Source organism: Pygoscelis adeliae, unplaced genomic scaffold, assembly GCF_000699105.1.
Source record: "Pygoscelis adeliae isolate BGI_AS28 unplaced genomic scaffold, ASM69910v1 Scaffold36, whole genome shotgun sequence".
Taxonomy (NCBI): domain Eukaryota; kingdom Metazoa; phylum Chordata; class Aves; order Sphenisciformes; family Spheniscidae; genus Pygoscelis; species Pygoscelis adeliae.
In genome coordinates, this window is record NW_008824934.1 from 727,350 (window position 1) to 738,962 (window position 11,613).

Here is an 11,613-nt window from a genome sequence, read left to right on the forward strand (position 1 = left end):
CCCCGGGGCGGTCTCCGCCGCCCCAGCCCCAGGGCTGCGGGGCCGCGAGGGCAGAGGCGGCTGGCGAAGGCAGGAGGACGGTCCAACCCACACGAGGGCAAGCCTCCCGCTTCCCCCCTCGACCCTCAAGCGGCAGCTTGGAGGCGCCGGCCCGGCCTGTTTCCCCAGACCTAAGCTAAGATTAAAGCCGTGTTTCCTTCCGAGAGCCCGGGCAGTCACCCAGGGCCAGAACCTGCCCCCTTGCAGTCACCTGCATCAGGCCGATAGCCAGCAAGGAGCCGCCTTATTCCCTCCAGCCAGCGCTCAAGAGACCCCCAAGCTTTACCCTCCAGCCAGCTGGAGACAGACACGTCTGGAGGTCAGATTCCCTAGAGAATGGCCACAGTGAGCATCACTATTTTTATGTTTTAAAAGCCGTGAATCCTGACCAGACGTCCAGGGCCACAGCACCAGACCACGTGTGATTCCCTCGCAGTAATGTCCTGCATCCTCCTCAAGGCTCTCACGCATGTGCACGCTCTGAACGCACGTGCTGGGCCTCTGACGTGAACATGACTATGCAACGGGGTACACTGGAACAGGACTAGAGACCGCCAGCTGAGGGCAAACTCTTCACCTTGGTGAATCCCGGGCGGTCTGGGCAGTCATCACAGGAGTCAAGATTTCCTCCATAAATTCCCATTCAGGGACAGAAAATACATAACATTACTAAGAGGAGAAAACACTCTGTCCTCTGCCTGACAAGAACAGGCAGATCAACGCTTCTTGAAACTCAGTATTTGTTTATTCAACACACATTTTGTTCATGCTGCCCCCATGACACTACTATGGAGCTATAAACCCATTCTTCCACGTGACCTTTTGCACATGGTATACAATGCAATGAGTAAGAGAATTAATCTTTGGCATCCTCAGCACAACTCAGAGGTAGGTAAAGAAGCTTATTTTAATTAGAAGAGCATCTAAAGAGTTTTACAGCCTGTCTTCTGAGACCCCCCCCTCATACAAATAGTGAATAAGCAGGACAGGAAGAACTACACACAGGCCTGAGTTTATTAAATTAACTTGCAGCAGAGTGGGAGTTAGCTTACATCTCAGCTACCTCTATAGTCTTTCATTCTCTGTGAAACAGGGAAGGCAGAAAGCAATAGCAGCACAGTAATGTCGACAAGATTCTTCCATTGAAAAGCAACAGAAAGCAGTGAAAGGATTAGGAAAACAGAGTGTAACTAACAGAGCCGTAACAATCAATAGCTGCAAGTGGCAGTAACCAGATGAAATGAATGCAAACATTTACAGGGATCACTAAAATGGACAATGATCCTTTTGGATCACTGCTGATTAGATCAGTGCTCATAAGGACTTAACAACTAGAACAAGGGTATGCCAGGGACATTCCAGCTGTGAATTTTATTAGCAAATGAGCGGAATTGTGCTTGATCCTCAACTCATCTCTGTCAGGGAAGAGGTGAACATAGCAAGCGGAGCCAGGACACTGTGCATAAAGACACTATTCACTTGACATCAGCAAAATTTGCAGTCATTTTGCCAATGAGCTCTGTCAAGACAAACGTCACTTGCTTTATCCTTCCTTGATCCCAATGCAGACTGGGCAAACCTCATAAATGTTTACAGACATCTAGCACAGACAGCCTGGAACAGAGCACATCACCAACACTGCCTGCAACAGCAGAAACCCAGAACAATTTCACTGCAGCACAAGCAAGCAATCAGAATGATGTCGTTCGTTCTTCAGGAGACAGTTCAACAACAAGATGCCAAAGGACACTGGTGGTGGTCCTACCGGCCTCGTTGTTCATTGCAGTGGGATTCTACACAAGAGCAAAGGTCTGCAGTTCAAATCAGGGGTCAAAAGGATCTGTTCCCAACTAAAACAGGCAGCAGAGAGGCACCTGACTCAGCCAGGAGCAGTTTCTTCAAACACTCTGTATTATTAAGCTGCCAAAGTGGTTCCTAGTCACTCCAAGTATTTTATTTTAAGCCCTCACCATACACACACCCACACTTTTTAACTGCTTGCTTCCGAGGGAACTTCAGGGACACAGTGATATTAAAAAAAGTCATATCAAGCAGTTAAACATTTAGATTGATCAACTACCACTACTGTAAATTTTCAAGATTTACTTTTGTATGTCCTCGCACTAGGAACATCAACAAGAGATCGAAACAAGTTAGGTGTAATGGCTAAATTAAGTCAGCTCATACTGGCTTAAGAACTTCCACTGGGTTTTAGCAGTACTGCTTTCTACACTACTCCTATGGGCATTCACCCTACAGAAATAAGGCTTGACAGGGTCTTCCCCCTTTCCTGACACAAGCAGTGTTTTTGTGAGACCAACACAAGTTGAATAGCTAAATACCTGGCCGATGCTTATCTACACAATTAAGTATTGTTCCCTACCCCAGTTTCCCTACCTGTAAAACAGAAATAAATACTTCTGTATTCTTTAATAATAGACAACAACTAGGATCAAATACTTCTAACCAAGGCTCAAAGCTGCTAAGTTAATTACCAAAGCTAGTATTCATGCCAATAAGCTCAAATTCAGACTTACCCTTCGCTTTTCTTTCTCCTCAGCAAACAGTCGGACCCCAGGACAGCACAGCAGCAGACACATGCATGTGCTCTCACTAACAGGATGCAGTGCAATTTCTCTCAAGGATACACACAATTCCCACAAATATACTCAGTATTAAATGAAAGCAGACCAGAAAAGCAGCAAAACACCCAGTAAATAATCCTTTTTGACTTACCACCATGTAAGGACCACCCCGCAGCTTTCGTCCCCTCCCAGCAGCCAGGTGAGGCTAGGAGCCGTCAGCCCTTACTGCTGCCAGCTGGCTGTGGTGCCCCAGGTGTGCTGCCTTGTGCAATTCCAAACCCAGCAGAGGCCCCCCCTGGCTCCCCGCACACCTCAACTCTGTGCTCAGTCTCCAGTTTCTAGCAGGGGCCCTGTCCGCAGACTTTTGCCTACCCCATGACATTTATTATCCCAACTCCAATTCACACCAGTTCAATACCCAGCTCTACCACCTGCAAATCTCTCTCCTTGTCTGCTCTGAACTTTGGCTTTCTATGCAGTCCATTTGTATTGGGCCCAAAAGTCCTCCCATGGAAATACATATTCTAATTCTCTCCCATTTCTTCAGAAATGAGTTTATCATCTACTCCTCAACTCAGGCAGTCTCTTACTGTCAACTAGCTTCCCCACTACTCAAACAAAACCCCTGCCTTCTCAGCAGGCCTCTTCTAAGAAGCTCCCTGGTAACAGTGCCTTCTATTACCTACACATGAAACCCTACTAAACGAGAAAAATAACTCTAGTATAAGGGCTAATATTGAATTTTAACACATGATAAAGATTTTTTGCTTTCAGAATAGTTGTTTCAATAAATTAATTCATAAACACCGGGCTTTAATACTACCTCATAACACAGCACTAGTACAAGTCCTGCTTCCTGATGGGGAAAAACACGCAGTCAGGCCCATTTAGTTATTTACTGTTTTCCAAATCTCAATCCACAACCCTCGCTCATACAAAGAGCAGCACCATCAGATCAGGTCTTGTTTAGCCACTGAGCCAAAGTCTAGTAAGGCCCCACTCTCCATTTTGGAGAAGGCAGTTTCCAAGGCTTAATCTCTTGTGGCTAACACAAAGATGGCTAGAGAGCCCACTCACGTTGCAAATCCACAGTGCCTAATTACAGCTCAGAAGATACAAACTCTTAGATCCCAGCACTAGCAGATCTTCTAAGGTAGTGTCACTCTTCTATCTCGGCCACTATGTGACAAACTTAACCACTAGAAATTAGACTTAAACCCATGAAATTCCCCCCCTCAGCCCACCAAAAGGATTTGCAGAATTGGCTGAAGTGAATAGTTTAATATTCCACTGCAAAGCCACAAGGTCTCGATGATACTTTGCTTCACTTGTGCAGTCAGGATTTCTGTTTAGTCTAAATTTTGCAAAATAGCATCACTGGCACAGAGGGGGAGAGAAGAGCAGATGATGTTTCTGTGGCTTAAATATCAATAGCAGATAAATGAAGCCATTCTACTGACAAATTACTCTCAGCAGAAAAAAATTAGAAATGGGGCAGGTGCCGCTGTTAAAACTAATCAATCAAGAAAAAGCCTGCATGAAGTTAAACCATTTCCATGCCCCATACCTCACCTGCTCTCAAAGTATATTTAACTGTATTACATAAACAGAATAAAGCAGGTGATTAATATGCCTTTGCTCAGGGATTAATATCTTGTCATTTCAGCTTCACTGTATAAGAGCAGGCACACATCCTGAAATACTGGGACACAGAGTGAGGAAATGCTAAAAATAACTAGCCAGGCACACTGTGCTTAAAGATGGTCCCACTGAGTGCATTTTATCTCTACAATCAACACTTGTCCTTTACAAATGCCAGCCCATTGATCTGTTTTGCCTAAACTGAATTTTACATTCAATTTACACTGATTGTATTCTAGCACTGAGTTATGGTGAGAGGGGAACGTCGCCTTCCCTTTCAAGTTGTAGAATCGATACTTTCAGTGCTAGCATGCTAGCTTACTATCTCTTCTTTCACCTTGTTAAAGGATGCAGGCCTAAAAGAAGCACCAGCTAATTTATTACTATTCAATAACAGTAGTTTTGTGCAAACCCTTCTGAGAAGCTTGACCCCAGCATTCTGATTTCCTGAAAAATGGCAAACAATCTCAGAATAGATCCTAAAAATGGGGAAGGAGTTACACATCTTACATTTTCGGGTTCATTATGTGCAAGAATGGCAGTACCTAACAGCTTTAGTGGACACAAAAGCCAACTGAGCCAGCTGCTGCATGAAACACAGTCAAAAGTGGGCTCCGTTTAGCTAAGGAAGAGCACAAGAGATAAATGGACAAAAGCCAAGATCCCCATTCAGAACTGTGACAGAGGAACACCCAGTGATTCTTCTGAGACTGTCCATGGCAGAGCCAGAAGCACCAGATTACAATAATCCCAGTGGAGTGACTCAGTCTCAAGGCCATGCTGTCTTCATACTGTAAAAGACATCACCAGAAGAAGAAAATGCATCATAGCAAACACGAAAATGAAATGCACAGGCACGGGGAAGGGCAGTACCTCTATGTTTAACAGTTTGCATACACTGGACTATCATCTGGACTGCAAGGAGGATGCACTAGGAAAAAACTGGCTCCACAGCCCAAGAAGGTCGGCATCCCATATGCTTCCAAGGGGTGAGATGGTATTTAAAAAACCTCTATTACCTTCTATTTTCCTCTGTTAACCTTTGTTATCTTCTATTTTCCTTGTTACAAAATTTAAATTTCTTGGTTTTGAGTACAAACATTGGGACCAAGAGTCCTTTGTTGTTATACCTGAACACTGTGAAGTCCTCTGTACTTTTGAGGCTAAATAGACAAAAAGTACTTGCCTACTTTCAGATCCAGGACCATGTCCTGGTTTCGGCTGGGATAGAGTTAATTTTCTTCCTAGTAGCTGATAGAGTGCTGCGTTTTGGATTTAGTATGAGAATGATGCTGATAACACACTGATGGTTTAGTTGTTGCTAAGTAGTGCACACTAGTCTACACTAGTCACAGACTTTTCAGCTTCTCATGCCCTGCCAGTGAGAAGCTGGGAGGGGGCACAGCCAGGACAGCTGACCCAACCTGGCCAAAGGGCTACTCCATACCATACGACTCATGCTCAGTATATAAACTGGGGGGAGTTGGCCAGGGGGCAGTGACCGCTGCTCAGGAACTGGCTGGGCATCGGTCAGCAGGTGGTGAGCAATTGCATTGTGCATCACTTATTTTGTATATTCTTTTATCATTATTATTATTTTCCTTTCCTTTTCTGTCCTATTAAACTGTCTTTATCTCAACCCACAAATTTTACTTTTTTTTTTTTTGCCTCCCCAATTCTCTCCCCCACCCCACTGGGGGCAGGGGGGAGTGAGCGAATGGCTGTGTAGTGTTTAGCTGCCTGCTGGGTTAAACCACAACAGACCACCACAACTGAAGTCTCAGATAGAAGACAGCTCTCCTTAATTCTGATCACAGATGGGATTCAAAAAACCCACAACTTCAATATGGCTGAAGTCTCAAGAAATATACTTATCAGAGAACTTCTTCCAGTTGGGTGTGAAGGCATGCATGAAAAGCTTGTAGACTTCTAGAGCTCTCTAATCAGAACTGAGTTGGCCTTGAACCTTCAATTCTCACTTTACTCAATCTTCAGCCCACCTGTGATGACAACAGACACAGAAAAGTGAACCTGCTTCAAAAACCAAGCACTCATCTGCATAGCCTCAATCCAAATTGGTTTTGTCATCAAGTTCTATGGACCGAAAAGGGATTTTTGTCAGTGACAAGTAACAAAATAAGTTAAACAGAAAGTGACAGTATCAGTCAGCCACACGATCTGCCAGGAGCAAAGATACAGCACGGCGTTTTTAATGAATCAGCTCCGTGCTAACTAATGGACTAGACCCATGAAATAAACTGGATTGCACAGTAGGTCAATATTTGCTTTAAACCATACAAATGCAAACACAACCTTTGGGAAACATCACCAATAAGCCAAAAATAAACAGCTGTCGCAGGCTCCCAACAACAGAAGTTGTGGTATACCACAGTGTGCTGGTTTTGGCTGGGACAGAGTTAGTTTTCTTCATAGTAGCTTGTATGGTGCTCCGTTTTGGATTTGTGACCAAAACAGTGTTGTTAACACACTGATGTTTCAGCTATTTCTGAACAGTGCGTACATAGTATCAAAGCCTTTTCTGTTTCTCAGACCGCCCTGCCAACAAGTGGGCTGGGGGTGCACAAGAATTTGGGAGGGAACACAGCCAGGACAGCTGACCCCACCTGACCAAAGGGATATCCAATATGACATCACGCTCAGCAATAAAAGCTGGGGGAAAGAAATAGGAAGCGGGGACGTTTGGAGTAACGGTGTTTGCCTTCCCAAGCAACCATTACACCTGATGAAACCCTGCTTTCTCAATTTTACCCTTCCAGTTCTCTCCCCTATCCCACTGGGGTGGAAGTGAGCAAGCAGCTGTGTGGTGCTTAGCTGCCTACCAGCGTTAACCCACAACACACAGAAAAGTGGAATATCTTTTGCCAGGTCAGGGATGTTCAAAATTCAGATTTACAAGCCAACATCAGTCAAACCCTACAAAAGAACAAGTTCTCTCTACCAGCTTCTACTGAACACAAAAACTTCAGGCTTTAAATTGGTGAGATCAGTGCTCATCTGCCCACTTGGAGAATTAAGAGTGATTATAAGTGAAAGTTCACACTGGGCATCTAGTGGATCTCTTATTACACCCCACAAGATAATTGCTCATGAGCCCGATGAAATTTCCTTCTGGCTTTTGATGAACTGTGTTCTCTCCAGGAGGGAGAAAAACAGCTCCAGCCATTTGCTTTAATTGGACCTGACAGTTTGCAGATTGCTGCCTCAAGCCTTGAAAAGCTCAGTAGCTGGGGCTGATGAGAATCCACTTTTTTCTCAATAGCAGATTTCAGAGTTAAATCTACATTGCATTACAGTAAAAAGACACACACCCCCACCCAAAAACACACACAACCACCAGGTGATGCTGTTTAAAAAAAAAAGGCAAGCATTTGCTAAGTTTGCATTAAGGTCTTTCTCACTTTACACAGAAAAAATGGGAGGACAGATTTTAACTTTCCCACACCCTCCATGGAAGATCCCTGTGGCGTAAGGAAAACAAACAAAAATTTGCAAGCATTGCATTGAGTGACTCCCCTCCCCTCTCCTGCCAAGAATCACTATTGCTTTTCTGGCCATTGGCATTAAGAGGTCAGTGGTCAACCACCTGGCATCCCTTGCACTGGCTAGCAGGTCTTTCTGTGCCCATTCAGAACACTGACAAAAGTCACAATGCATAAAAAAAAAGTTTAATAAAGTCAAATACAACCTATCCTTCCTAGGGAAGCTAGAAAATCTCCATTACTTAAAGAACAAGCTCAACATATTTATCGGGAATGGTTTTGGCGTAGTTTATCACGCGTTGTGGAAAAAGATGAACTAGGTGGCCTCATCAAAATCCCTTCCAGACCTATTTTCAATCACCTAGAAATGGAGGACCACACAGAAACATATTCCAACAGTGAGAAATCTGTCTTGACAGCAGATTTCAACTGTGCTCTTACTTAGACATTGCTCTAATATATTTCTCAGAGGCAAGACCATCTGGCCCAGAGCTGACGGTGTTAAGCCCTAGGTAAAGCTCAGGTCCGCATCTCCCTCACACCAGCTATCAACTCCTATTTACCATGAAAATCTGGGTTAAATCACTTAAAAGTTCACAATCCTCCAATCTATTTACACAATTGCCTTGTCTGTCCAGAAAGGCAGTAAGTTTCCCCACAAGTCATTCAAAATCAGAAGACTAACATTACTGCAGGAGTAAAAAAATCAAGAGGAATTAACACTGAAGTCCTGCTTGAAGACATGCGGTTGAATAGTGGGTTGGAGAAAACACAGTACTGTGGTTCTGTGATATGGCTGTTCATAGGTATTTAGACTCTGGTACCCTCAGCAGTGGTGATACAATAGGATTACAAATCATCCAAGTTAGGAACACAAATTCCTCCAACTTTTCAAAATTAAAAGTAGCTACTTCAGACGCTGGCATAGAGCAAGCTGGAGCATAAAACCTGCTGACTCTCTGATGAGCCTTGATAGCTCATCCTACCAATTTTCAGATCCCCCTTCAGGCTTTCAGAACGGTCAACACTGCACTCCTGTCAGTTTTCAGCCTGGAACTTGCCCTTTCTGTGCTCTGAAAGCAGATCAAAAGGTTTAAGTCTAATCTATCCTGACACGCCTTTGGCTAGAGACATCAGCTGCATAGGAGCAGAATGAATGGAGTAGTTAGCTATTGCTTTCCTCCCTGGTATTAACGAAGGTTTGAGGGTCAGCACATACACCAATTCACTTACAAGTTTGTATATTTTAGAAGTACAGATGTTATCTTTCAGCTCTGGATAGCTGAGTACTTTAAAGAATGCAAGAACACTTTACAGATGGGAAATGGAGCCATAGTTATATATGGAATTGGTGGCAGATCCAGGAACAAAGCTCACATATCCTAGCTCCAAGTTCTGTTCTCCACAGCCTGGCCCATACTAGTCACAGCGCGGGGGGGAGAGGGGGCGGTTATCAACCCATGATCCAGCATGCATCCTTGCGTTCCTTGGGGTCACGTCAAGGAATGCGGATCAAGGTCTAAGATCAAGCTATTTACTGTCCTGCTAGCACACACGTAACTTCACTTGATGCCGTTTTCCACATACGGCCAGTCTAAATGCTAGAAGACTTGTTCCATATTCTTGGAAATTTCAAACACCACTACAGCTCTCATTACAGAGGGAGCAGAAATATTTAAATTTTGTAAGTCTCCCAAGAGACTGCACTTTCTCACTCTTTGCTTACGGAGAGAAGAGTATCCAATGATCTCTCTCCAATCAGAGCTTCTAGTGAGAGTGTACTGAAAGTTGCATTGGTCTCCCTTTGACCGCACAGTATTACAACACCCTGGCCCCTCCATAAATGCCTTGATAAGCCATGAATCAGAATCCTTGAAAAACAGCTAGGACTCAAACAGTCTGCTCACAGGACTTTGCATTCTGTTCCTGGATCCCTGCAAAACAGCAACTCAAAATGAAAGGGCATGATCAGTACTGTCACAAGTGGTATGGTCACATTCAGCATGACCCTGAATTCTGCCAGAGCCCAGGAGCAGTTCTGTATCAGAGATGATGAGCAAGGCAAACAGATTTGATGGGAACAGGCAGGCAGGGGCAACATGACCTAGGAGGGCTTAATTATCAAGTTGGAGAAAGCCTTCAACTTCAGCTAAACCACAGGCAACCAAGACCGGTCTCTGCGAGCAACCAATACTAATGCTACACGAATGCAAGGCAAGAGATGAGCTTGTTTCAGAGATAACGGCCAGAGCTCTGAACAGCCCATGGTGGCCATGTAGCCACACACTTGTTGATCAAGGCAGCTTAGAAAGCCGTGAACACACCCCTTTTCCAAGTAAAAATGGAAGGAGACAATTGCAACCACCATACTTGTAGTACTTCCACAGTTTTTGCAACTTCCAAGGCATTTGTCAAAGTTTTAGTGGAAAGAGGCTATGCATGGACTCAGTTCTTTCAAACAATCCCAGCAGTGGATTAGTGGCCATTGCAGACCAAAGCAGGAAAATAACAGATTCTTTATACACTAATTTGGCACAGGATTTTCACAGTCACAGAGCTTCAAACATGCATTCAAAATAAACGTCAAAACATATGAAGCTATACAGCAATACCATAATAAGCAGAGAATTTAATTAATTTAATTAATCTGCCACCCCAAATATCACACAATTATGAAGATTCTTCTCATTTCAGCAACTCAGAGAGGTATGCTGTGCAAAGAGAAAGGGATGGGAAACATATTTACCTTTTTGAAGCCTAAAAAGAGAATAATTATTCAACAAAACAGAACCAGAGGTGGTGCTGTTAAATGACAGCTAGGTAACTGTTTGTTAACATGTTGCAGGCACACTTGCCAGTCCTAAATGAACTCATGTCCTTCCACCACAGAAAGAGACAAGATTAGCATGGGAAACAGGCATAAGGTACTGAAGATACATCAGTGATAGAGCTGGGACTACAGTGTGAGTCGCCTGACACCCAACCTACTGCCCTGTTAGTTGGCTGCCTTAAGGAAGAAATTCTTGAAGGGAACCATCATCCGCCCAATGGAAGTTAGCTGCTCCAGACACAAACCTAGACACCTGTAACTCAGAGCAGAAAGCAAAGCTCAAAATAGGGCAAGAACTTCTCTAGCTCTGCCAAGGCGATTGAAGCTTTCTCTTTCTGATTTCCGTTATCAACACGGCACACAACATCATTCCAATCATAACGATATGGGTTATTTACAGGAACCGCATCCCTTGACAATTCACTCATCAATATCCCGAAACCACGGACAAAAAATTCAACAGATAATCAAGTATGGAGAAAGGACCTAGAAGGATGAACAACTGCATTGTTCTTCATAGGAAGTAGTTTTAGGAAACCAAGGAGCTGTTAAACAGAGGAGAAATAAGAACGGTATCCCATTTGAGCTCAATAAACTCCTCCTATAGCAACAGAGAAACGCAGAGGACGTAATGAGGCTCTTAGCCAAAAAGAGAGAAGGTTTGAGCAGTAAAGCCAAGTAAGTTCAAGTGACCTCCCTGAAGGTGAGCCAGAGCTCACTTGTTTCTAAGTGAGGTAGCAATTAGAATTTGTTACATTCAGAAAGTCAGTTCTGGAGTCGAGCGTCTGCAGGAAAATCAGAACAAACGCATGTAGTGCTTCCAATGCAGCTGCACCATCTTCTCCAGGTTTAAGTCTGGCCCTTGTTTTCATGACTCTCTCTCAGTTCAGGAAGATTGCAAATATCATAGAAACACAGGAGAGAAAAAGCCACATGTGCTTCAGTTCTGAGTTATATTCAGCATACAGCACAAGCTCCAGCGATACAAAACGCCCAGCAGGAACCACTGCCAATGTTT

The 11,613-nt window shown here is 44.0% G+C and overlaps 1 protein-coding gene across 3 annotated transcripts in view; it reads right to left on the reverse strand.

Annotated features, from left to right (window-relative positions):
* The window catches only part of MIB2 (mindbomb E3 ubiquitin protein ligase 2), a 53,184-nt gene that overhangs the window by 41,158 nt on the left and 413 nt on the right, over window positions 1-11,613 (reverse strand). The gene's annotated exons all lie outside the window — the stretch shown is intronic.